Source organism: Mesoplodon bidens, assembly GCF_964165515.1.
Source record: "Mesoplodon bidens genome assembly, chromosome: 2".
NCBI classification, from domain to species: Eukaryota; Metazoa; Chordata; class Mammalia; order Artiodactyla; family Ziphiidae; genus Mesoplodon; species Mesoplodon bidens.
This window is the reverse complement of record NC_138177.1, coordinates 158,225,431-158,247,493: the sequence shown is the minus strand read 5'-3', so window position 1 is coordinate 158,247,493 and position 22,063 is coordinate 158,225,431. Positions and strand designations below refer to the sequence as shown.

Below are 22,063 nucleotides of genomic sequence, written 5' to 3'. Positions count from 1 at the left end.
AAAAAGAATCCACCTTCCAATGCAGGGGGGCACGGGTTCAATCCCTGGTGGGAGAACTAAGATTCCACATGCCACAGGGCAACTAAGCCCGCTCACAGCAACTACGGAGTCCCTGCACTCTGGAGCCCACACGCTGCAACCAGAGAGAAGCCCTCATGCTGCAACTAGAGAAGCCCATGTGCTGCAGCTAAGACCTGACATGGCCAAATAGATAAATAAATAAATTCTTTAAAAAAGTCTTTTGACACATCAGTTTATAGATGATAGTTGAAAGCATTTGTGTGGATATGATTGCTCAAGTAGAATCAGAAAAAAAAAAGACAGAATTCGAAGGAGCAAGAATGTTTAAGAAGTAAATAGAAGAGCAGTCTGTCAAGAGGTGGAAAGGTTTTTTTGATATTTGGAAACATTTTTAATATTATTGCTTCTTGCATCCTACACCTTCTTTCTGGATTTAATGTCTTTCTTGCTGACATATATCCTTTAATAATTATTTTAGAAAGATTGTCTTTGTCTTCATGTGACTGAAATAACTTTATTTTGCTCTCACCTTGCTGTGACAGGTCAGTGAGGTATAGAACTCTAAGTAGACAGTTGTTTTCTTTCAGCACTTTGATATTATTCCATTGCCTTCCAGCATCTATTGTTGCTGTTGGGAAGTCTACTGTTGGTCAGATAGCCATTCCTTCCCACCCCCCACCCCCGGCCACGCAGGCGGCTTGTGGGATCTCAGCTCCCCAACCAGGGATTGAACCCAGGGCACAGCAGTGAAAGCACCGAATCCTAACCACTAGACCACCAGGGAACTCCCATGATTGCCATTCCTTCTTATATAATATATTTATCTTCTCTTTTTGGTAGCTTTTAAGATTTTCTATTTTTTCTTAATGTCCTCTAGTTTCACTGTGATGTACTGGGTATGACTCTGTATTCATTTATCCTGCTTGAGACACAATGTTTAATTTCAATCTGAGAATTCATAACATTCATCCAATTCTAGAGAATTATTAGCCATTATCTCCCCTAATGTCTTTCCTTCACTCTCCCTGTTCTCTCCTTCTGGAGCTCCTATTAGATGTATTTTGAAGCTTCCCATCCTTTTATCTGATTCTCTTAACTTTTTTCTCCAGATCTTTATCTTTTTGTGATAAATCCTGTTTTTTTCCCACTGATCTATATATTAGAATTCAACAATTCTCTCTTGAGTTATGTCTAGTCAACTGTTTAACTCAACTATTGAATTTTTTTTCAAAGACTACAATTTCTGTTTTTAGAATTTATTTCAAATTCAGTTAATTTGTTGTTTTTTTTTTTGGCTGCATTGGGTCTTCGTTGCTGCACACGGGCTTTTTCTAATTGCGGCGAGCGGGGGCCACTGTTCGTTGTGGTGCGTGGGCTTCTCATTGTGGTGGCTTGTCTTGTTGTGGAGCATGGGCTCTAGGAGCGCGGGCCTCAGCAGTTGTAGCACGCAGGCTCAGTAGTTGTGGCTCGCAGGCTCTAGAGTGCAGGCTCAGTAGTTGTGACACACGGGCTTAGTTGCTCCACGGCATGTGGGATCTTCCTGGACCAGGGCTCAAACCCGTGTCTCCTGCATTGGCAGGCAGATTCTTAACCACTGCACCACCAGAGAAGCCCCCACTGTTATTTTTTTATAATGTTGTATATATGCCTCAAATATTTTCTTTCTCTCTTTGAACACTTAAAAATCCTATTAGATTATTCTATTACCTCTGCTTTGCAGACTATCTCTTATGATATTTGATTTCCTTACTTGCTTTGTAATTTTTATTTATGACATCTTCTGGGAAATTTTCTCCCATGGGAGTCTATAAACACCCTGGGTTGTGCACTAGGTTGTGGATTACCTATGACCAAGGTGGTTCATTGGATCTGGATCAATTTTTTTTCTTGGGCTGGAGCTATTTTGAGGTTAGGCTTTCTGTATCAGGAAGGTAATGCAGAATTGTAGCCCTCTACTCACATATTGCTCAGGCCAGGGGTTCAGAGTTCTGAGGGTTGACATGAATACCTCACCTAAGCTGGACTAAGTGGCCCATTTCCACTTCTGTCCATATCCCCCAGGCAATGGGCAGGTAGAGAGTTTGTAAGTCCAAATTAACAGACCATACAGCCCTTTCCTGCCTCCAGCTTTATGCAGAGAGCCCAATTCTCGCCTATGGTCTCGCCTCCTACCCCAGCATGTAGTGTTGTAAGCCCAGCCCCAAAGCTTAGATCTCAACATCTTCATGGGCAACAGAGCTTTGGCTCCAACTCACCCCTGAAGGAATTGTAGTGTTGTTCTGGTATTTGAAATTTTACCTTTGTTGCTTTCAAGCTCAGCTATACACTCTTTATAATTGGAAGGAAAAAAACCTAAAAGCTTCTGTCTCACATTTCTATGTTTTTGGAGCAAAATGCCAGCTCAGTCTGACATCTTAAGCAGAAATGCTAGGAAGAAACAATTACAAAGGTATGGTAGGAACATGGAGACAATGATGTCCCAGAAGACAATAGATAAAAAGGTTTCAAGAAAGGGAATCAAATGTATCATATTGAATATTGCATTGTGGACAAGTGAAATAAGGACTGAATGAAAACCATTAAATTTGAAGACATGAAGGTCATTGATTACCCTGGTGAGAACCATTTCATGGAGTAGTGGGAGACAAAAGCCTAATTAATTGTAGTGATCTAAAAAGTGAGAGGGAAGCAATAGAGAGAGGGAGATAAGAGGTTCTTCTGAAGTGGGACTTTGCAGAGAGAAGACTGGGCTGGTGGCAGTGGGAGAGGGGGAGCAGGAAGGTGTTTTTGGGCTGAGGGAAGGAAACAGTGGAGGCAGAAGATACAGGAAAGAAAAGAAGCCCACAAAGGCTAGAGAAGGCAGGAGTCAAATCCAAAGTTGTTGGTGGCCTTTCCCAGAAGGAGAAATCAGAATCCAGAGGGGAAGAAGGATGGGGAGAGCACAAAGATCACTTGATGGGGGGGGGGCTTGAGGGGTTGGGCAAAGTGGGAGCTTAGCCCTGGTTGATGGAGTGAGGAGGAGCAGAATGGGTAGGGGCGTAGGGAAGGAGAGTGGAGAAGGTCTGAACATGTGGAATGGTGTGGGAATAGGAGAGGGAGCATCACTGAGTGCCCCTCAAGAGCACCCTCCCACAATCCTCAGTGGGCAGCCTAGTGTGGATATTAGTCAAGCAGGTGTTGCAGGAAGCCAAGGGTGAGGGAGTTGGGTGCTAGTGAGAATGTAGAACCAGTACAGGTAGGGCTGGGTGGCATAAGGGTTCAGAAAGAGAGAGAGAGAGACAGGGGGGATGGTACAAACCATCCCTGGGCAGAGAATGGAAGCAAGAGAGGGAGTATTGGATGAAAGTTAAAGTTCCCAAAAGTAGAGCTTGGAAATTTTTTCTTGTATGTAAATTGTTTTGCAAGTCTACTTGACTGGGGTTTGATCAGTAAATGAAGAATGAATGAATGAATGAAAAATATAGGTCAAAGGAGAACTCGGAGAGAGAGAAGTGGGGAAGAGAGACAGGCAGGTGGGCAGGTGGCTGGGGGAGTAGGTGAGTATAAAATAGCTGGACAGACAGACTGACTCTCTTCTCCCTAAACTTGATCTTTCTAGACCCAGTTATATTCTCTGTATTTCTCTTCTGTTTCCTTCCTCTGCCTCCTCCTATTCTCTAGGAGCTCAGCGCCAAGGCTGGAGTGGGGCTGGGAAGTTATTTTGTGGAGGGCTGGTTCTGAGGGCTGACACTGGGGTGGGAGGGAGCAGCTTCAGGGATGCTGGAGTGCAGAAGGCAGCTGAGGCAGAGAGGGAGAGGGGGAGGGGAGGGGATGCAGAGGTGCCCTAGGCATGGAAGCTGCACAGGTGTCAGAGCCAGAGACTTAATGATGAGCCCGAGGTCCACCTGCACAGATGAGCAGGGCTGGGAGGCGGAAGCTCTGGGGGAAGTGGAAAAGGGACACATTCATTTTTCAGTGCACTTCTCTCTCCTTACACACCACACACACACACACACACACACACACACACACACACACACGCACATCTTTAATAAAGAGCCAGAGGCTTACTCTGTTCTGGCTCTCACTCCATTTCTGCAAAGGACCCTCTGGGAAAGAGGTGGTAAAAAGGGGCCGAGAGGATCTTGGGGAAGGAATGGAGCTGCTTTCTCCCCTGGGCTTTGCCTGTCTGTACACCTGCCTGGGAGAGACCCAGCCAGTCAAGTCTCTGGTGAGCTGGGATTGCAACGGGGGAGTGTTAGAGCACCCAGAGCAAGGCCAGGAGGCTGACTGGGTGCTCAGCTCAGGAGCAGGCACTTGGCCAGAACCCTAAGCCTCTGGAGCCCCAGCTCAGCCCCTCAGAAGAGGCCTAACTGCAGCCTGGGAAGCTCCTCAGTGCCCCCTCCCCAACCCTAACACACTAGCGTCATGGGAACCCAGGACACCCACTGAACCCAGGGCCATTAGCTTCTGTTCTGGGTCCTCCTTCTCTGACCCTGGAATTGGGACAGTGGGGGCAGGGCTGAGCTAACCAATGCACAAGCAAGCGAGGGGTTCAGCTGCCTCTAAGGTCAGGTTCTCAGGACCCCAATTCCAACTCTCAGAGCCCACAGTCATTCACATCTGTTCTGGAAGAGCGACTAATCTATGGGAGTTGTAGAAACACCATCCAACCAAGGGTGTCACACCCAGTTCCTGGCCCTAGGGATAAAGACGTTCCCTCTGCTCTCATCTGCTTGAGGAGGGGTCCAGCAAATATACATCTGCTCACCCATAAGCTGGAGACTCCCTTATGTAACTACCTGTGCCTTCGAGGCCATATTCAAATAACAATAATCCCAGCCCCTATCCTGGGTGACCACAGAAGTCCATCCCCTTGCTCTTGTATTTCTGAGCTTTCTGGGAAGTGTTTACATGTTCCTCTAACTCATTGCTGGCCACTCAGGGAGCTAAGTATGGTTGTGAGATTGTTGACTGTACAACTCTAGTGTACCATTCACATAGACTATGATGATCATATAACCATCTTTGTACTTCTTCCAGTCACCACTGGCTGTCAAGTCCACTGACACCAGTTCATGTTCTTCTCTCTCTCTCTCTCTCTCTCTCTCTCTCTCTTTTTTCCCAAAAGGCACTGATTACCCAAGTCAAAGAGGTGAATCCTTCCAAAATCAGAATTTGAGTTTTTGTAACACCTGATTCGAGTTGTCCATGCTCATTACTTGTAGACTTTTTTTGGTAGTGGGTATAAGCTAATTATTTTGTTAGTCACCAACCACAAGTAATTCATTTTTCATTTATGACTTATAAAGTGCCACATCACCTATAGAGTTTTTTGGTTCCTAGGCTCAGATGGCTGGTGTAACTTGCATGCTACTTGCTTGCAAATTGTGATGATGCTGAGTGTGGATTGCGTGAAGTCACTTAGGTCTGATTGGTCCAGGCAAGTCAGGGATGGATGCACTCTCACAAGAGTGGAGCTGGTGGCAATCACTTTTTTGGTTTGTTTTCATGTGTGTGGTAAAATACACATAACACAAAATTTACCTTCTTCATCATTTTTTTTTTTTTTCTCGGTACGCGGGCCTCCCACTGTCGTGGCCTCTCCCGTTGCGGAGCACAGGCTCCGGACGTGCAGGCTAAGCGGCCATGGCTCATGGGCCTAGCCGCTCCATGGCATATGGGATCTTCCCGGACCGGGGCACGAACCCGTGTCCCCTGAATCGGCAGGCGGACTCTCAACCACTGCGCCACCAGGGAAGCCCCACATAGTTTATTAATTGTTATGTATACAATCATATCTAATATTATTAATTTTGTATTCATTAAATTTGCAAAGATGTCTTTTTTTTTTTTTTGGCTGTGCCACAGGGCATGCGAGATCTTAGTTCCCCAACCAAGGATGCAACCCGTGCCCCCTGCAATTGAAGCGCAGGGTCTTAACCACTGGACCACCAGGAAAGTCCCTGCAAAGATGTCTTTGAAAATGACTTCACGATATTTCTCAAGAGCAAAAAAGACACTTTGATCCAGGAATTCTAACCCTGAGAATCTACCCCAAACACAGTTGACCCTTGAGCAATGTGGGGGTGTTTCGTGGCGCTGACCCTCTGAGCAGTAGAAAATCTGCATGTAACTTACAGTCATCCCTTCCTGTTCATGGTTCCTCTGTATCTGCAGTTCTTCATGCAGGGATTCAGTCAATCACATGGTCCTGTAGTATTTACTATTGAAAAAAATCTGCATTTAAGTGCACCTGCACAGTTCAGACCTTTTTTTTTTTTTTTTTTTTTTTGCGGTATGCGGGCCTCTCACTGTTGTGGCCTCTCCCATTGCAGAGCACAGGCTCCGGACGCACAGGCTCAGTGGCCATGGCTCACGGGCCTAGCAGCTCCGCGGTATGTGGGATCTTCCCGGACCAGGGCACGAACCCGCGTCCCCTGCGTCGGCAGGCGGACTCCCAACCACTGTGCCACCAGGGAAGCCCCAGACCTATTTTGTTCAAGGGTCAATTGTAGTTTGAAATATGAGGGGCAACATGAGGGAAAATAGGAACAAAGATGTTAATTACAAGCATTATTCATTAGAGTGAAAAAAATGTTGGAGGCAACTTAAATGCCTAATAGAGGATGAGTTAAGTAAGTTGTGGTTTGTTCTATGTAGCATTATAAAATCGTTAAAAATAATGGTCAAAAACTCTGTGCAACAGCATGGAAAGTGATTACTGCAAGGTTAAGTCAAAAAATTAGGATTCGGGCTTCCCTGGTGGCGCAGTGGTTGAGAGTCCGCCTGCCGATGCAGGGGACACGGGTTCGTGCCCCGATCCGGGAAGATCCCACATGCCGCGGAGCAACTGAGACTGTGCGCCATGGCCACTGAGCCTGCGCGTCCAGAGCCTGTGCTCCGCAACGGGAGAGGCCACAACAGTGAGAGGCCCGCGTACCGCAAAAAAAAAAAAAAAAAAAAAAAAAAAAAAAAAATTAGGGTTCATCAGGCTTATACATTACGATTGCATGTAAAAAATACGATCAGGGAAAACAATCTGAAGGAAAATACACCAGCATGATAAGAGTCCTTGTATTAGAGAAAAGTCATGCCTGATATCTTTAGCCCCTCTCCCCTCACCATAATCTCCCCCTCATTCTTAGATGTTGACAACATTGTTTTCTTCGTATGTAAAGTATTACAGAAATGCAACTTCAAGCCATCTATATGGAGCCATCCATAATCCTACAACCTTATTTTTCAAACTTGTAGTTGGTGGCCTTATTACTTTTATAATATGAGATGATATGATATATAATGTAATATAATTATAATATGAGATGATATGATATATAATGTAATATAATTATAATATAATAAATTAAAATGCATCAGTATTTTTTATTGCTGGCTAACAGTCCATTGTATGGGTATGCCACATTTGTTTATCCACTTATCAGTTAATGGACATTTGGGTTGTTTCCACTTTTGGCTATTATAACTAATGCTGCTATGAACATTTGTATACGTGTTTTTGTGTGAATATATGTTTTCAATTCTCTTGGGTGTATATGTTCTAGGAGTGAAATTGCTGGGTTGTGGAACCATGGTAACTCTATGTTTAACCTTTTGAGGAACTACCAGATTGTTTTCCAAGCAGCTGCATCATTTTACATTCCCACCAGCGGGTCATGAGGGTTCCAATTTCTCCACATCTTCACCAACATTTGTTATTATCTGTTGTTTTGGTTATAGCCATCCTTGTGGGTGTGAAGTGATTATGTCACTGGCGTTTGATCTGCATTTTTCTGATGGCTGATTATATTCACCATTATTCATTTGTAACCAAAAGCACTGTTTTTTTAACAAAAGAAGCTTGAACCCCTACCATTATAAAAGTAATTCATGCACATTATTAGATATTTTGGAAACAGATTTTTTTAAAATTAAACTACACCCAAATAGCACCATCTAGAGGTAACCACTGTAAATATTTCAGTGTTATTTCCTTTGAATTTTTTTTCCTCTCTATTCTTTCTAGAATATGGTTGAAGTCATATAACATTTGCAATTTTGCTTCTGGCTTTTTCACCTAATATGATAAAATGGGGATTTTCCCAACCTCTTCCTAAACATTACTAGATATTACAACTTCCTTAGCCATTCCCCCATTGATGGACCTTGGTTGCTTCCAGCTGTATTTAATACTGCAAATAATGTGAAAATACAGTGTTTTGATATTGCTCTTTTTGATCTGTGTTCCATCTGTCCAGTAAAGCTGAGATCTTTCTCTTCCCTTCAATCCATCCACATCCTTCCAGAACAGTACTTGGTACAGAGTAAGACTTCTTTTTTTTCTTATTATTGAGACATAATTGACATACAACACTGTATAAGTGTAAGGTGTACAACCTAATGATTTGGCTTATAGACATCATGAAATAAATTTAGTGAACATTAAGTTCACAATAAGTTTAGTGAACATTCATCATCTCATATGGATACAAAATAAAAGAAATAGAAACAAATTTTTCCTTGTGATGAGAACTCTTAGGCCTATTCTCTTAATAACATTTGTATATAACATAGAGCAGCGTTAATTATATTTATCATGTTATGCATTACATCCCTAGTACTTATTTATCCAATAACTGGAAGTTTGTACCTACTGACTACCTTCTTCCAATTCCCACCCCCCCACACCTCTGGTATCCACAAATCTGATCTCTTTCTATTAGTTAGTTAGTTAGCTTGTTTTTAAAGTATAATTGACCTACAACACTATGTTGGTTCCTGGTGTGCAATATAGTGATTCAGTATTTCTGTACATTTCAAAATGATCACCATGATAAGTCTAGTTACCATCTGTAACCATACAAAGATATCACATAATTATTGACTACATTCCCTACACTGTACAGTTCACACTCATGAGTCATTTATTTTGTGACTGGAAGTTTGTGCCCCTTAATCTCCCTCACCTATTTCAGAGTAGACTTATTGACACCTTATTACAGGTCAGGCACTGTTCTAAGCACTGGGTATATATCAATACATTTAATCCTCACAACTTCCCTGTGACATAAGTAGTATTATTATCATCCCCACTTTATACATGAGGAAGTTGAGGTGAAGAAATTTGTCCAAGGTCATCAGCTAGAAAGGGACCGAAGTAGAATTTGAATCCAGACAGCCTGGCCCCAGAGTCTGAACTCTTAACCATCAGCCATACAGCTTCCCTATGATGGTGGAGGTGACGGGAATTGGAATTAGGATGACAGCCAACAGGGCTTTAGGGATGGGTTGGTCCCAGGTTTGAAATTTGGCACCCAAGCTCTGTCCCTTAGTTGGGAATGGAAGGTCAGGAAGGCTCGGGAGAGGGAAGCGATTCAGGTGCAACTCTCAGGACAGGAGTTTCCAACAGTCCCCAGCCTGGCACCTTCCTATTAGCCCACAAAGCACCAGGGTGGTCTTTCTCAAATGCAAATCTGATCCTGTCACTTCCCTGCTTAAAGCTCTCTATTGCCCTTGGGATAAAACACCCAAGCCCTTAGCTGGACTGCAAGGTCCTCATTAGCTCCATCTCAACTCCCCACCTGGCCTCTCCTCTCCACCTGGCTTCTCCTTTCTGCCTCACTTGGGGTCCTGCACACTCCACCACACTGCATCTCACTCTTGTACCTTTTGGACCATTGGCCTAGAGAGCTCTTCCTTACCTCACCCCTACTCACCCCACTTTGGCCCTGCTCACTCTGAGTCTCTGCTTAAACACTCCTCTCTTCTAGAAAGCCTGCTCCAAACCCCTCAGACTGGACTGCATTCCCCTGCTAGACCCATACTTCCCTTCTAACACTCACCACATTTCTTGTAATTGCTTTTCTTAAAAACAACAATACTTTTAATTATAGAAAATTCAAATATAAGAAAAAAAAAGAGAACGTTTTCACCACACAACTTCATTAGCTCACACCAACCTGGTTTCACCTGAACTCCCAACAACCTCCCTCCTCCTATGTTATTGTTAAGCAAATAATACAGATCATTTAATTTCATCTGAAAATGTTTTATTTAGCCAGTGTCTCGAAAAGATAAGGACTTAAAAAAAATCATAGTTACAATATCATTATCATGCTTTTAAAAAGCCAATTATATTTTTTTCTTTTTTCAATGTTTTATTTTGAAAAATTTCAAACCTACAGAAAAGTTTCAAGAATAATTCAGTGAACAAACCTGAATTTCTCACCTAATTCACCCATTGTTAATATTTTGCTACATTTTTTCGCTGAACCATCTGAGATTAAGTTGCAAATATGAGATTTTACCCCTATACATTTCCATATAGATTTCCCCCAAACAATGAGACTCTTCTATGTAACCATAATATGATGACCATATTCAGGAAATTTAAGTAGATACAATAAAATATGTATACTACAGGGACTTCCCTGGTGGTCCAGTGGTTAAGACTCTGCTCTTCCACTGCAGGGGGCATGGGTTTGATCCCTGATGGGGAATTGGGATCTTGCATGCCTCACACAGTGCCAAAATTTTAAATAAATAAATAAATAAATGGTTAATTCATGTTAAAAAAATATGTATAATGAAATCCATATTCACATTTTGCCAAATGTTCCAATGTTGTGCTTCACAGACATTGTCCTTTTTTCAATCTGATCCAGAATCATGCATTGCAGGTTTAGTTGTCTTGTCTCTTTCACCCATTTAATCTGGAACAGATCATTCTTCTTTCATGACATTGATATTCTAAAGAGCCCCTGCCAGCTGAGCCTGACCTTGAATTTAGGTCTGTCCTGTGGTTTCCCTTCTGGTTCTTCATTCCTCAGATTCTGCATCTTTGGCAGTTGTGCTGCCTAGGAGATTGTGTCCATGTTAGGGGGTGGATGTCCATTTTATCTCACTACGACGACATTGATTTTGATTGCTTGATTTAGGTGTCTTCTAATTGCTTTTCAACTTTTAAATGGTCTGGGGGCTTTTTCCTGCTAAACTGTGAGCTTCATGAGGGCAGAAGCCGTGTCTGTTTTCTCCATCTCTGTATCCTCCAACCACAGCAGGTTTAAACTGGAAAGGTGCACCTACTTTGCGCCAGCCCCGTGCCTTTACCTCGGTTCAGCCTCGCTGCAGCCCAGGGAAGGACTAATTGAGATCTCAGATGAGGAAAATGAGGCCCAGAAAGACCCAAACCCCTAACACAGTGATTCCCTCAAACTTCTACCTGAGCTGTTCCTTCCTCCCCCCCCCCCGCCCCCCCGTACGCTGGCCTCTCACTGTTGTGGCCTCTCCCGTTGCGGAGCACAGGCTGACTCTCAACCACTGCGCCACCAGGGAAGCCCCTGTTCCCTCCCTTTTAAGGCTCTCCCTTTGGATGGCACCTGAGAAAAGCCCCCCATCCCCCTAAAAATTGGTTTCAGTGGAAACAGAAATTCCCAAAAAGAAGGAATCGCATTAGCTGTCCAGGGCCTTGGGGCTGAGGGAGAGAGGTGGGAGGGCTTATTTGCATTTTTTCCATTAACAGGCTGGAGTTGAGCTAGTTTGCCTGGGGAGATAATTTGAGAGGGTAATCTTTGCATATTTTATTTAAAAGCACGCTGCGATAGGCGAGTAATAACGCAGAGTGTGGCGATTAGGTGAGGCCTGCAGGGGGCGGGGGTGCGGTCCTTTCCCTTCTCTCTCTATCAACCGCCCCGCCCCGCCCGTCACTGTCCCTCCCACCCACCCCCCACCCACCCCCGTTAGTCCTGGGAACCAGCCTCCTTAAAGGAACAGCCTCCTTAAGCCTCAGAGCCATGGGGCTCAAGCCTCAGTAACTCTTGACGTTTTCTAGCTGATAGAGTCCAAGAGGGAGGTGAACTGCCCTGGGAGAAAAGAAGGATGGTAGGGGGTAGATAATAGAAAGGGGGCCAGTGTCCAAAGCTGAGACCGTAGCCCTGTGGTTCTAAGTGGTGAGGAGAGAGAAGTGGGAGGGATACCACCCCTAGAGGGGGCTTTAAAAATATGAGGGAGATGTTTTGTTCGTCTCAAGCGTGTAGGCAGTCGTATTGGTATCTCATGTCTACGGGACAGGGGTGCTAAATTGGGACCCTGCATTGCCTAGGACAGTCCCACTCAAAGAATTATCCAAATGCCAAGGCACTCCCACTGAGCCAGTAACTCTCCCTGCACGCCTGAGCAACCCTTTCCTTTAAGTCCTGCCACATTGTTGCCGTGAGATTCAAGGCAGACCTGGGTGAGACCTGGGCAGTCGAGTGTTTAGTTGAAGGAGTAGGGTCCTTGCTCCATCGCAAGCTGTTCAACTTTGTGCAAGACACTTAGCATCTGTGACGGTCTGTTTCCTCTTCTATAAAAAGGCACACCAGGGGCTTCCCTGGTGGCGCAGTGGTTGAGAGTCCGCCTGCCGATGCAGGGGACACGGGTTCATGCCCCGGTCCGGGAAGATCCCACATGCCGCGGAGCGGCTGAGCCCGTGAGCCATGGCCGCTGAGCCTGCGCGTCCGGAGCCTGTGCTCCGCAAAGGAAGAGGCCACAACAGTGAGAGGCCCTCGTGCCGCAAAAAAAAAAAAAAAAAAAAAAAAAAAAAAAAAAAGGCACACCATTGCTTACCTCCCAGTGTAGTCATGAGAAAGCAATGGGGAAATAGAGGGAAAGGTTCTATCAACTGTAAAACTCTGATCACATATAAGGGGATATTATCACAATGGGGAGCAGAGCCATAGGCTGCTAATTTAGTAAGTGACTTCTGAGGGTCATTAACCTTCTCTGGGCGAAGTTCATTAGGCATGATGTAGCCATTCAGACTCCCCATTCCCAAAATGCACGTGTGCATGCACAAATGCACACACACAAACTAGAAGATCTCAGTAATAATTAGGGGAGTAACTGAGTGTCTCATATAAAAGGAGTTTCATTATGGAGATCAAGGTGGTGATTGTACCTGAGACAAGTTAGGGGAGGAGAGGTCAGGAAATCAACCTAGAAGATTCTGCTCCTATCTGGGTGAGTTTTGGGGGTAGGAAGGAACTCAGGGGTGAGGGGGTTTGTGAGTCTTGGGAGGCCGTATGAGGATTTCAGGTACTCTAGGCACAGGAAGTGCAAGAGGTAGCACCTTCCCTTCCCTCCATTTTCCCAAAGAAGGAGGAAACAGGCATCTGGAGCATTAACTGTAAAGCTGTAGCATGAAGCAGACACCTGCTACCATGTGTCCCTCCCCTTTCCCTCCCAATGGCAATTTCCCACCTCTTGCTCAGTTCCATTGGACTTAGTCCCAGGTGGGTCATGGGGATGCTCCCTATCTTAGAGAACCCTTTCTGAGTACAGATGAGCCTGTTTCTCAGGCAAGGAGTCTGAAACCTTGTTTCTTTCTAGTAGGCTTTTGAGGGGAAATGTGAGAATAGAGAGTACTGTGTCTGTCCTGCCAGAAATGGAACCTACCTAAAGAAACTTTGGTTTATTCACCTATAAAATAGCATAATAAAATAGGGTGAAATGGCACATAGGAAGGCTTGATACAGCTTGGTCATTCTTTTCTCGCCTGTATCCCTTCACTGCTCTTTATCTCTACCTTGTTCCCATCCAATTCTTCATCCTCTTTCCCGTTCCCCATTCCCATCTTAGCTCTTTCCCACCCTGTCCTAGAACACCCTCATTCACAACCGTTCCATTTTTAGGACCTCCCGTGGAAAGTAATCCCAACCTTGCTAATACAAGCAACATTTACTTTTCTTTTTCTTAAATTATTAATAATCACAAACAATAAAGATTACCATTTCAGTAGGCTCCATTAAAATTAGTTTCAAAACAGCATAAGAATTTCGCTGCTTAGAAAACAAATGGTCAATTACTGAAATGAAAACATTTGCTTCTAGACCAGGTAAAAAATAATATCAAGGCAAGTTAACAAAACAACCAAAACACATTGGGCTGTGAAATATTTTGCAATTTACAAAGCAATTTCAAGAGCATTATTTAATACTCACAGCAATCCTGTAAAGTAGATGGTACTTGCTTTCTTACCCCTTTCAAACAGATGAAAAAACTAAGGCTCCAAAAATTTAAGTGAATGTATCGCTTGTTCAAAGCCTAGTGAACTTGAAAACAGACTCTAAAGCCAGTTTTCTAAGGGGTACAAGGAAGAGGAAGGGAATAGGAATGGGGAAGAGTCAAAGGTTGGGTGGGGGTGGTGAGGAATGGGTATGAAACTGGGCATGGAGTAAGTGGGATGGGATAATATGTGCAGGACAGGATGCTAATGGGAATGAGATTGGGATGGGGATAGGGTAGGAGAATATGAAGATGGTTATAAAGGCAGGTAGGGAGTGGTTGTGGGGCAACGTGGAGTTGAGGTGGTGAGAGCACTGATTCTGCAGCCAGATTGCCTGGGTGTGAATCCTGGCTCTGCCTCCTACCAGCTACGTGAATTAAAGCAAGCTGCTCAACACCCCGGCCCTCAGTTTCTTCATCCGCAAAATGCAGATGCTAATAGTATCTTTCTCCTAGGGATGAGATGAGTTAACACAGGTAAAGCACCAAGAACAGTGCCTGTCCTGACACAAAGTTAGCACTCTAAGAAAATACTCTTCTCCTACTCCCCTCTGCCTTCTCCTCTTCCTTCTTCTTCTTTCTCTTGTTGCTGTTGTTGTTAGGACGATGCTTTGGGCTGAAATAGAGAAGTGAAAGATGGTATTGAGAATGGGGAGAGGATGAGCTGGCCACGGGGATAGGAATAACACATGGATGCAAGTAGGAATAAAATTGGGGAGGGGGAGGGGGAGTATGGCATTGAAACCCACCAGACCCACCAGATAAAAGAAGCTTTGAACTTCTTCTCAGGGGTTTGGACACAGACATATACATCTGTGTACACCTGCATGTTCTGGACTGAGCCTATGTTGTTGGGTTCCTGCAGAACCAAGTTTAGTTGACATTAAGCAGGGAGGGTCTTTTGCGGGAGTATTGTTGGTTCCCATAATGAAGCCCAGTGGCTTGGTGCAGAAGCCCTTTCTTCAGAGGACTGGCTTCTGGGGTTCCCGGTCTGTACCCATTACTACCCCACACACTCCCAAACTCTGAAGGTTCTGAATGTACCTGAAGACAGAGGCTTGTGTGGCTCACAGACAAGTGGGATACTTTACTGAGTTTATTATACTGCCCAGCATCCCAGGAAGTGATGTGATGTCTCAGGCCAACCTCATGAGAGCAAGCATTCGTAACAGTTGTACAGGTAAAGCCTCACTCCGCATTGCAGTTGCCGGCTCAGGGAGACTCCTCTGTCTCTTGGACAGTGCCCTGCTTCTGAACTCTCGGAGGCTCCTGCTTCCTGTGTCCCCAGGGTAAGTCCTCTTCACTTTTCCTAGGATGCTGCTTACCTACTTTTACTCATCCTCCAGGTCACATCCTCCACATCAGCTCCTCTGTGAACGCTTTCCTTTTTTTTTTTTTCTTTATTTTCTTTTGGTCTCCCCCGAGTGGCTTGCCAGATCTTAGTATCTTAGTTCCCCGAACAGGGATTGAACCTGTGCCTTCAGCAGTGAAAGCGCAGAGACCTAACCACTAGACTGCCAGGGAATTCCTTGTGAACACTTCCCTGATCATTCCCTTTGAACTTGGAAATCTTTTACTTCCCACCTATTGGAACATGTTTTAGAAAGTGCTTCCACAGCACCATGGACAGATTTGTATTAGCACTTATCACACTGCACTCTTATTACCCATGTCTGGGTCTCCAGGAATTGACTGTGAAGTTCCAGTGGGCTGGGACTGTGTCTGATTCATCTGAATCACCACTGCCTACCAGAGGGGCTGGAACATGGTAGACAGTAATAAATATTTGTTGAATATAGGAATTTCCTCCCTGACTAAGATGGGGGCTTGAGAACATCTTGGAAGCAGGTTCCTGGGAGGAGGTGTCTGGTGACAATGGTGACAGGAACAGTGTGACACAGACATGCTTGCAGGCTGTGGGGTTCTGAGCCCCCTGAGGATGTGGTCCATCCCGAGAGATCTGGGACAGAGACAAGGATGTCCAGCAGCCCTGAGGATTCACACACCTGGAGTGGCCTCTGTAGCCACGGTGGCCTGAGGAAGCCCAAGGAAGGGCAAGACCACATCAGCTGGGGAGGAGCCCTGCTGTCCTGCGTGTGACAGGCATAGTGTGGGCAAGGCTGAGCCAGCATGCACTGTCTCTGGAGGATCTGGTTTCCCACTGCCCTGTAGTTCCCTGGACCTTGGGGTTCTGAAGGATGGTTCTGTAAGGAACAAGGCTACTCAGAGACTTCATGAGAAAAAATCTCCATGAAGGCTCTTGAGAAAGGTCTTTGTGGACTAGACAGTAACTTGAGAACAACAGACCCTGGGGAAAGATCAGGCCAGTGAGGATGTAGGAAGCAGTCAGAGAAGGCCTTGCAAACCAAGCTAAGCAATTGGAGAGCCTTGGAAAGGTCTTAAGTTGGAGGAGTCTTATGGAAGCCCACTCCAAAGCAGTGTGGTGAATGGAAGGGAGGGAGCCAGGCTAGGAGCCCTTCCAGTTTTCTGGGTGAGAGATGACAGTGGCCTGAACCAAGATGGGGAAGCTGGAGTAGACAGGAAGGCATGGGCTAGAGAAGCGTTCGGAGGCGGAAGGGACAGGACCTGGTGACGGGTGTGAGGAGTGACTAGGAGGACCAAGGCTTACACCCCAGGTGACCGAGCGGGGTGAGCAGATTTGTGGGTGACGAGATGAGCTCAGTTTGGGACATGGGAGGTTTGAGGTGCTGTGGGTCATCCGAGGGGAGCTGTCCAGTGGGCAGTTGGAGGCAGAGACCCTACTGGAGTCCAGAGGATGGGCAGGGGCCAAGGCACAGAGTGGAGGAGATCCCAGAAGGAGTGGAGACAGGAGGTCCCAGGAAGCCCAGGGAGCATCAAGGTCTAGGGAGTTTCTTGCCCTGAGAGCTGTCTGAACACTGAATGCTGGGGGCTGGCCAGAGGAGTCCAAGAAGCTTGAGTAATCAACCCGGGCCCCCTCCAGTCCGCTAACTTGCACCCGCTCACACGTGTCCACCTACGGTTCCAGTCCCACATCACTCGCACAGCCCTACATTCGCAGAAGGCGCCCCCCTCAGCGCTCTCTCTCTCTCTGTCTTCCCTCCAAAGTCCCGCCTCTCCCTGCAGACCCTGGGGTTAATCTTCCCCCTCCCCCAGATTAGGGGCACTGCCCCTCTTTGTGCGGCCCAAGTGCCCGAGGCGAGAGACCTGTGAGGCTTGCGGCCATCCGGCCAGCTGAGTTGGGGAGGGCGGAGAGGGGTGCAGGGGAGGAGACACAAAAGGGGGGAGGGATCCCGGCTGCAGCTGTCCCGCGAGGGGCCGGGACAAAGGGCCTGCTGGCGGGCCCGCTGGAGCCGTTTTCATGCTTGTTGGGATTAGGCGCAGGAAACGTCGCTCGCAATCGTGCGGATCAACAGTCCCGTGAGCGCCGGCGCGTGGGGCGGGCTCGGCTCCACCCGCCCCCAGCTTTGTGCTGAGCCCTCGGCTCCAGGCGGCGCAGGGGTCCGGGGAGGCCGCCCCTTTGTCCGTGCCTTTCGGGGGACGAGCCCCGCCCGGGGACCGCTGGACACCAGCTGAACGCCGGCCTCCTGCCCTCTCCTTCCTCCCCAGCACGGAGCACTGGGGCTCCACCTTGCTTCCCATTATGGGGCAAGCTCACGGTCCCCCAAGCACCGAGCCCCTCGGACTGCTCCCATCCCACGGCCCGAGCCCTCTTTCATCCCCGGTGGGGGGTAGGGGGTGGTGGGAGGGTGTACATACAGGTCCTTGGGGGACCTGGCCCCTCCCCCGGCCCTGACCTCAGTATGATGATTCCCCTTTTCCCTGAGCCACCTCCCTCCTCCCGCCGGCCAGTCCCACAACCAGCCGAATCTCTTCTCAAATCTAGTGGAGATAAAAAAGAATGGAGCAAGTAGAAGATCGACCGCCCCTGAGCCTAGGGGTTTGGGAAGAGGAGCGGGGAAGGATAAGGTGTGGCTAGAAGCCTTCAGGCCTGGAGACGGCGGAGCAGACACATTTCTAGCTGTCCGGCGCTGGGGCTGGGAGAGGCTCGGGGATCAGCGGCGGTGTGCAAACCACCCCCCACCCCGGGCTGGGAGCAGTTTTATTTCTGAGAGGGGTTGGGGAAGGAGGAGGAAGCACGCGTGTGGGTCTGTGTCCAGGAGTGTGTGTGGGTGTGTGTGTGTCTGTGCACGGGCACAGTGCATAGGCATGGGGTCTAGTGCCCCTGTGTCTGTGGGTGCCTGGTGGGTGTGGGCATGTATATGAGTGTGGATTTGAGGTCTGATTTGGAACACCCCCATCTCATGCTCCTTACCACCAGCATCCCCATTAAACTCATAGGTCTGGGAGTCAAGGCCCTTTAGCAATTATTTTTAATATACAGCACAACTGCCCAGCTGCATCTCCTAGCTCTGATGCCCTCCCCATCCTCTCCTAGTCAGATAGTAACAGCTGACATTTATGGACTCCTTCCTATGTGCCAGGCTCAGCTCTAAGCCCTTTACATGTGTAAACTTATTGAACTCTCACAAAATGCTATGAGAGAAGCACTAACTGCCCCATTTCACAGTTGAAAAAAATGAGGCACAGCTAGTAAGTGGAAGATCCAAGACACCTGGGTCCAGTCTGCACTAGAAATCACTATCCTTTGTTGCCTCAACTTCTACTCTTTCTCTAGGCTCTTCTTCCTCCAGGAAGTTTTCCTTGATCAGGTGTTCAGAGATCTCATTGCTTTCCTGTTCTTGTTACCTGTTCATGCTGTGATTAGGAGGAAACACTAACACTGGGTTTGGGGTGTGGCCTGTAGGAAACAGAGGCTGGCAGACATGTCACAGGCGGCCATTCAATCTCCTTAGAGATAGCCACTACAGACCTTTCTCCACTTATAATGGGGTTCCATCCCAATAAACCCATTGTAAATTGACAGTATTGGGAGTAAAAAATGCATTTAATACACCTAATCTACTGAACATCATAGCTTACCCTAACCTACATTAAACATGCTCAAAACACTCACATTAGCCTACAGTTGGGCAAAATCATCTAACATAAAGCCTGTTTTATAATAAAGTGTTGAATATCTCGTGTGATTTATTGAATACTGTACTGAAAGTGAAAAACAGAATGGTTGTGTGGGTACAGAATGGTTGTAAGTGTATCAGTTGTTTACCCTTCTGATTGTATAGCTGACTGGGAGTTGCCACTGCCCAGCATCCCGAGGGTATTGAGAGACTGACTATCATACTGCATATCACCAGCCTGGAGAAAGGTTAAAATTCAGAATTCAAAGTAGGTTTCTACTGAATGCTTATCAGTTTTGCACCATCAAAAAATAAAGTCAAAAAGTCATAAATCAGATTCTCCTAGGTGAGCTGGGGAGTGAACCTGGCGTCTGGCCCTCCATCTGACACACCAGGGAAGAGGCACCAGAGACCATCTGTGGTTCCCATGCACAGGAGTCTTCTTCCCGGAGTAAAAATGGGCCAGAAGGAATGAGGATAATGAGAAGGATTAGTGAGGTACAGGGGATCTCCAGCCCAGACATTTGAAAAGAATTCAGAGCCCAGCCAAATCCATGAGCAGCAAAAATTCTGTGGAGCTGCAGAGGATGGTAGCCCTCACAGCCGAGGGCTGCAGCAACACTGGCTTTCAGAGTGATGAAGACTGCTTTGAAAACCAGAACACATCAGGAAATGACAACTCACTAAGGAGTAGAGTTGTGCAAAACAGAGAGCAGAGGGGCTTCCCTGGTGGCACAGTGGTTGAGAGTCTGCCTGCCGATGCAGGGGACACGGGTTCGTGCCCCGGTCTGGGAAGATCCCACATGCCACGGAGCGGCTAGGCCCGTGAGCCATGGCCGCTGAGCCTGCGCATTCGGAGCCTGTGCTCCGCAGCAGGAGAGGCCACAGCAGTGAGAAGCCCGCGTACCGCAAAAACAAAAACAAAACAAAACAAAAAACCAGAGAGCAAGAAAAGGGCAAAAGGGGAAGAGCAAGTCACCATTGAGCAGGATTCTCCAAGAAAGGATGAAGATGAGGAGGATGATCAAGAGACACATCAAAAAGGGTGCCTGGAAAGGAAGTATGGTACAGTTTATGAGTTTTGTAGGGAACACAAAACAACCCTTAAGTATATCATCTGGGACATTTTAATAGCAAGTTACCTGGCTCTGGTGATTGCAGCCTGTGTGCTGAATTTTCGCAGAACCCTTCCTCTTTTCGTGATCACGGTGGTTGCCATCTTCTTTGTGATCTGGGATCACTTCATGGCCAGATATGAGTCTCAAATCGCTCAGTTCCCGTCTCCTGGCCAAAGGCTTCTGGACAGCCATTGGTTTTGGCTGAAGTGGGTGATTTGGGCCTGCGTGATCCTAGGAGTTATTTTCTGGCTGGTCTTTGACACCACCAAATTGGGCCAACAGCAGCTGGTGTCCTTCGGTGGACTCAGTGTACATTATCCTGACATTTCTATTTTCCAAGCACCCAACCAAAGTTTACTGGAGGCCTGTCTTCTGGGGTATTGGGTTACAGTTTCTTCTTGGGCTTTTGATACTAAGGACGGAAACTGGATTTATGGCTTTTGACTGGTCACGGAAACAAGTTCAGACATTCCTGGGGTACACTGATGCTGGTGCCTCATTTGTCTTTGGTGAGAAATATAAAGACCACTTTTTTACATTTAAGGTCCTGCCCATTGTGGGTTTCTTCAGCACTGTGATGTCCATGTGGCACTACATCGGATTGATGCAGCGGATCATTAAAAAGCATTCCTGTGTCCACATCGAAGCAGGAAGGAAGGAGAGAGGATGCAACAGGAAGTCCCCATTCTGAGGAGGGCACCACAGTCTCCGGTTGGAAGGACCACTACAAATTGGGACCATCAACCATGTTTGTTTGAGAGGTTGGATTGGTAATGCTAGTGACTATGGGAACATCTCCTGTTGAATCTGTAGTTCCTTCTGGCGATATATTTGTTGGACCTACAGAGTCTCCACTGCTGGTCCAACCATATTTACCATCCGTCACCAAGTCTGAACTCCACACAATCATGACCACTGGGTTCTCTACCATTGCTGGAAGTGTCTTAGGTGCATATATTTCTTTTGGGGTTTCATCCTCTCACCTGTTAACTGCTTCAGTTATGTCCACACCTGCAGCATTGGCTATTTCTAAACTTTCTTGACCTGAGACAGAAACACCTAAAATAACCCTCAGGGAGCATCCTCATCCATTTCCCTGGGGGCGAACATCGCTGTGAAGTTGATTGCCTTCCTGGCCCTGTTGCCTTTTGTGAATTCAGCCCTGTCCTGGTTTGGAAACGTGTTTGACTACCCACAACTGAGTTTCAAAGTAATATGCTCCTACATCTTCATGTCCTTTTCCTTCATGATGGGAGTGGACTGGCAAGACAGCTTTATGGTTGCCAAACCCATAGGTTATAAGACATTCTTCAGTGAATTTGTGGCTTATCAGAAACTCTCAAAATTGATCCATTTAAGGCAAGAGGGTGGACCCAATTTGTGGATGGTGTGCAGCAATATATGTCGATTTGTGCTGAGACAATTGCCACTCATGCTCTCTGTGGCTTTGCCAATTTCGGTTCCCTAGGAATAGTGACAGGTGGGCGGACTCACATTAATAGCACTTACCAGCACTTCTGTAGACATCAACTGCCATCATGTTTTGGAGAATGCCTTCAACTCCAGCTCAGTTAGAAACACAACCAACGTAGTATCTTGCTGCTAGAATCTACTGAGCAGCACTGTTGCCAAGGGTCCTGGTGAGGTCATCCCAGAAGGAAACCATCGCCTGTGTTTGAAGGACTGCTGCAATTTGTTGAATCCACCAACACTAAACTGCAGTTGGGTTCCTAATACATTTTGAGTTCAGCCACTTCTCCAACAGAACTCTAAGTACAGGTGCTGAATTTTCTGCTTTGGGGAGGGAAAAAAAAGCTATTTCCACAGATTGATACTTCTGTCATGGAATCAACTTTAATTGGAAAGAAGGAAAACAGGATGAACACTTCAGTCTCCAGTCCC

General features: G+C 46.5%; 1 pseudogene across 1 annotated transcript; it reads left to right on the top strand.

The window, feature by feature from the left end:
- The first annotated feature begins 19,597 nt into the window (after window positions 1-19,597).
- Window positions 19,598-21,767, top strand: LOC308605363 (solute carrier family 28 member 3-like; annotated as a pseudogene). Its single transcript has 3 exons — window positions 19,598-19,733; window positions 19,986-20,793; window positions 20,921-21,767. The product of its transcript is annotated as a solute carrier family 28 member 3-like (transcript).
- Window positions 21,768-22,063: the final 296 nt, after the last annotated feature.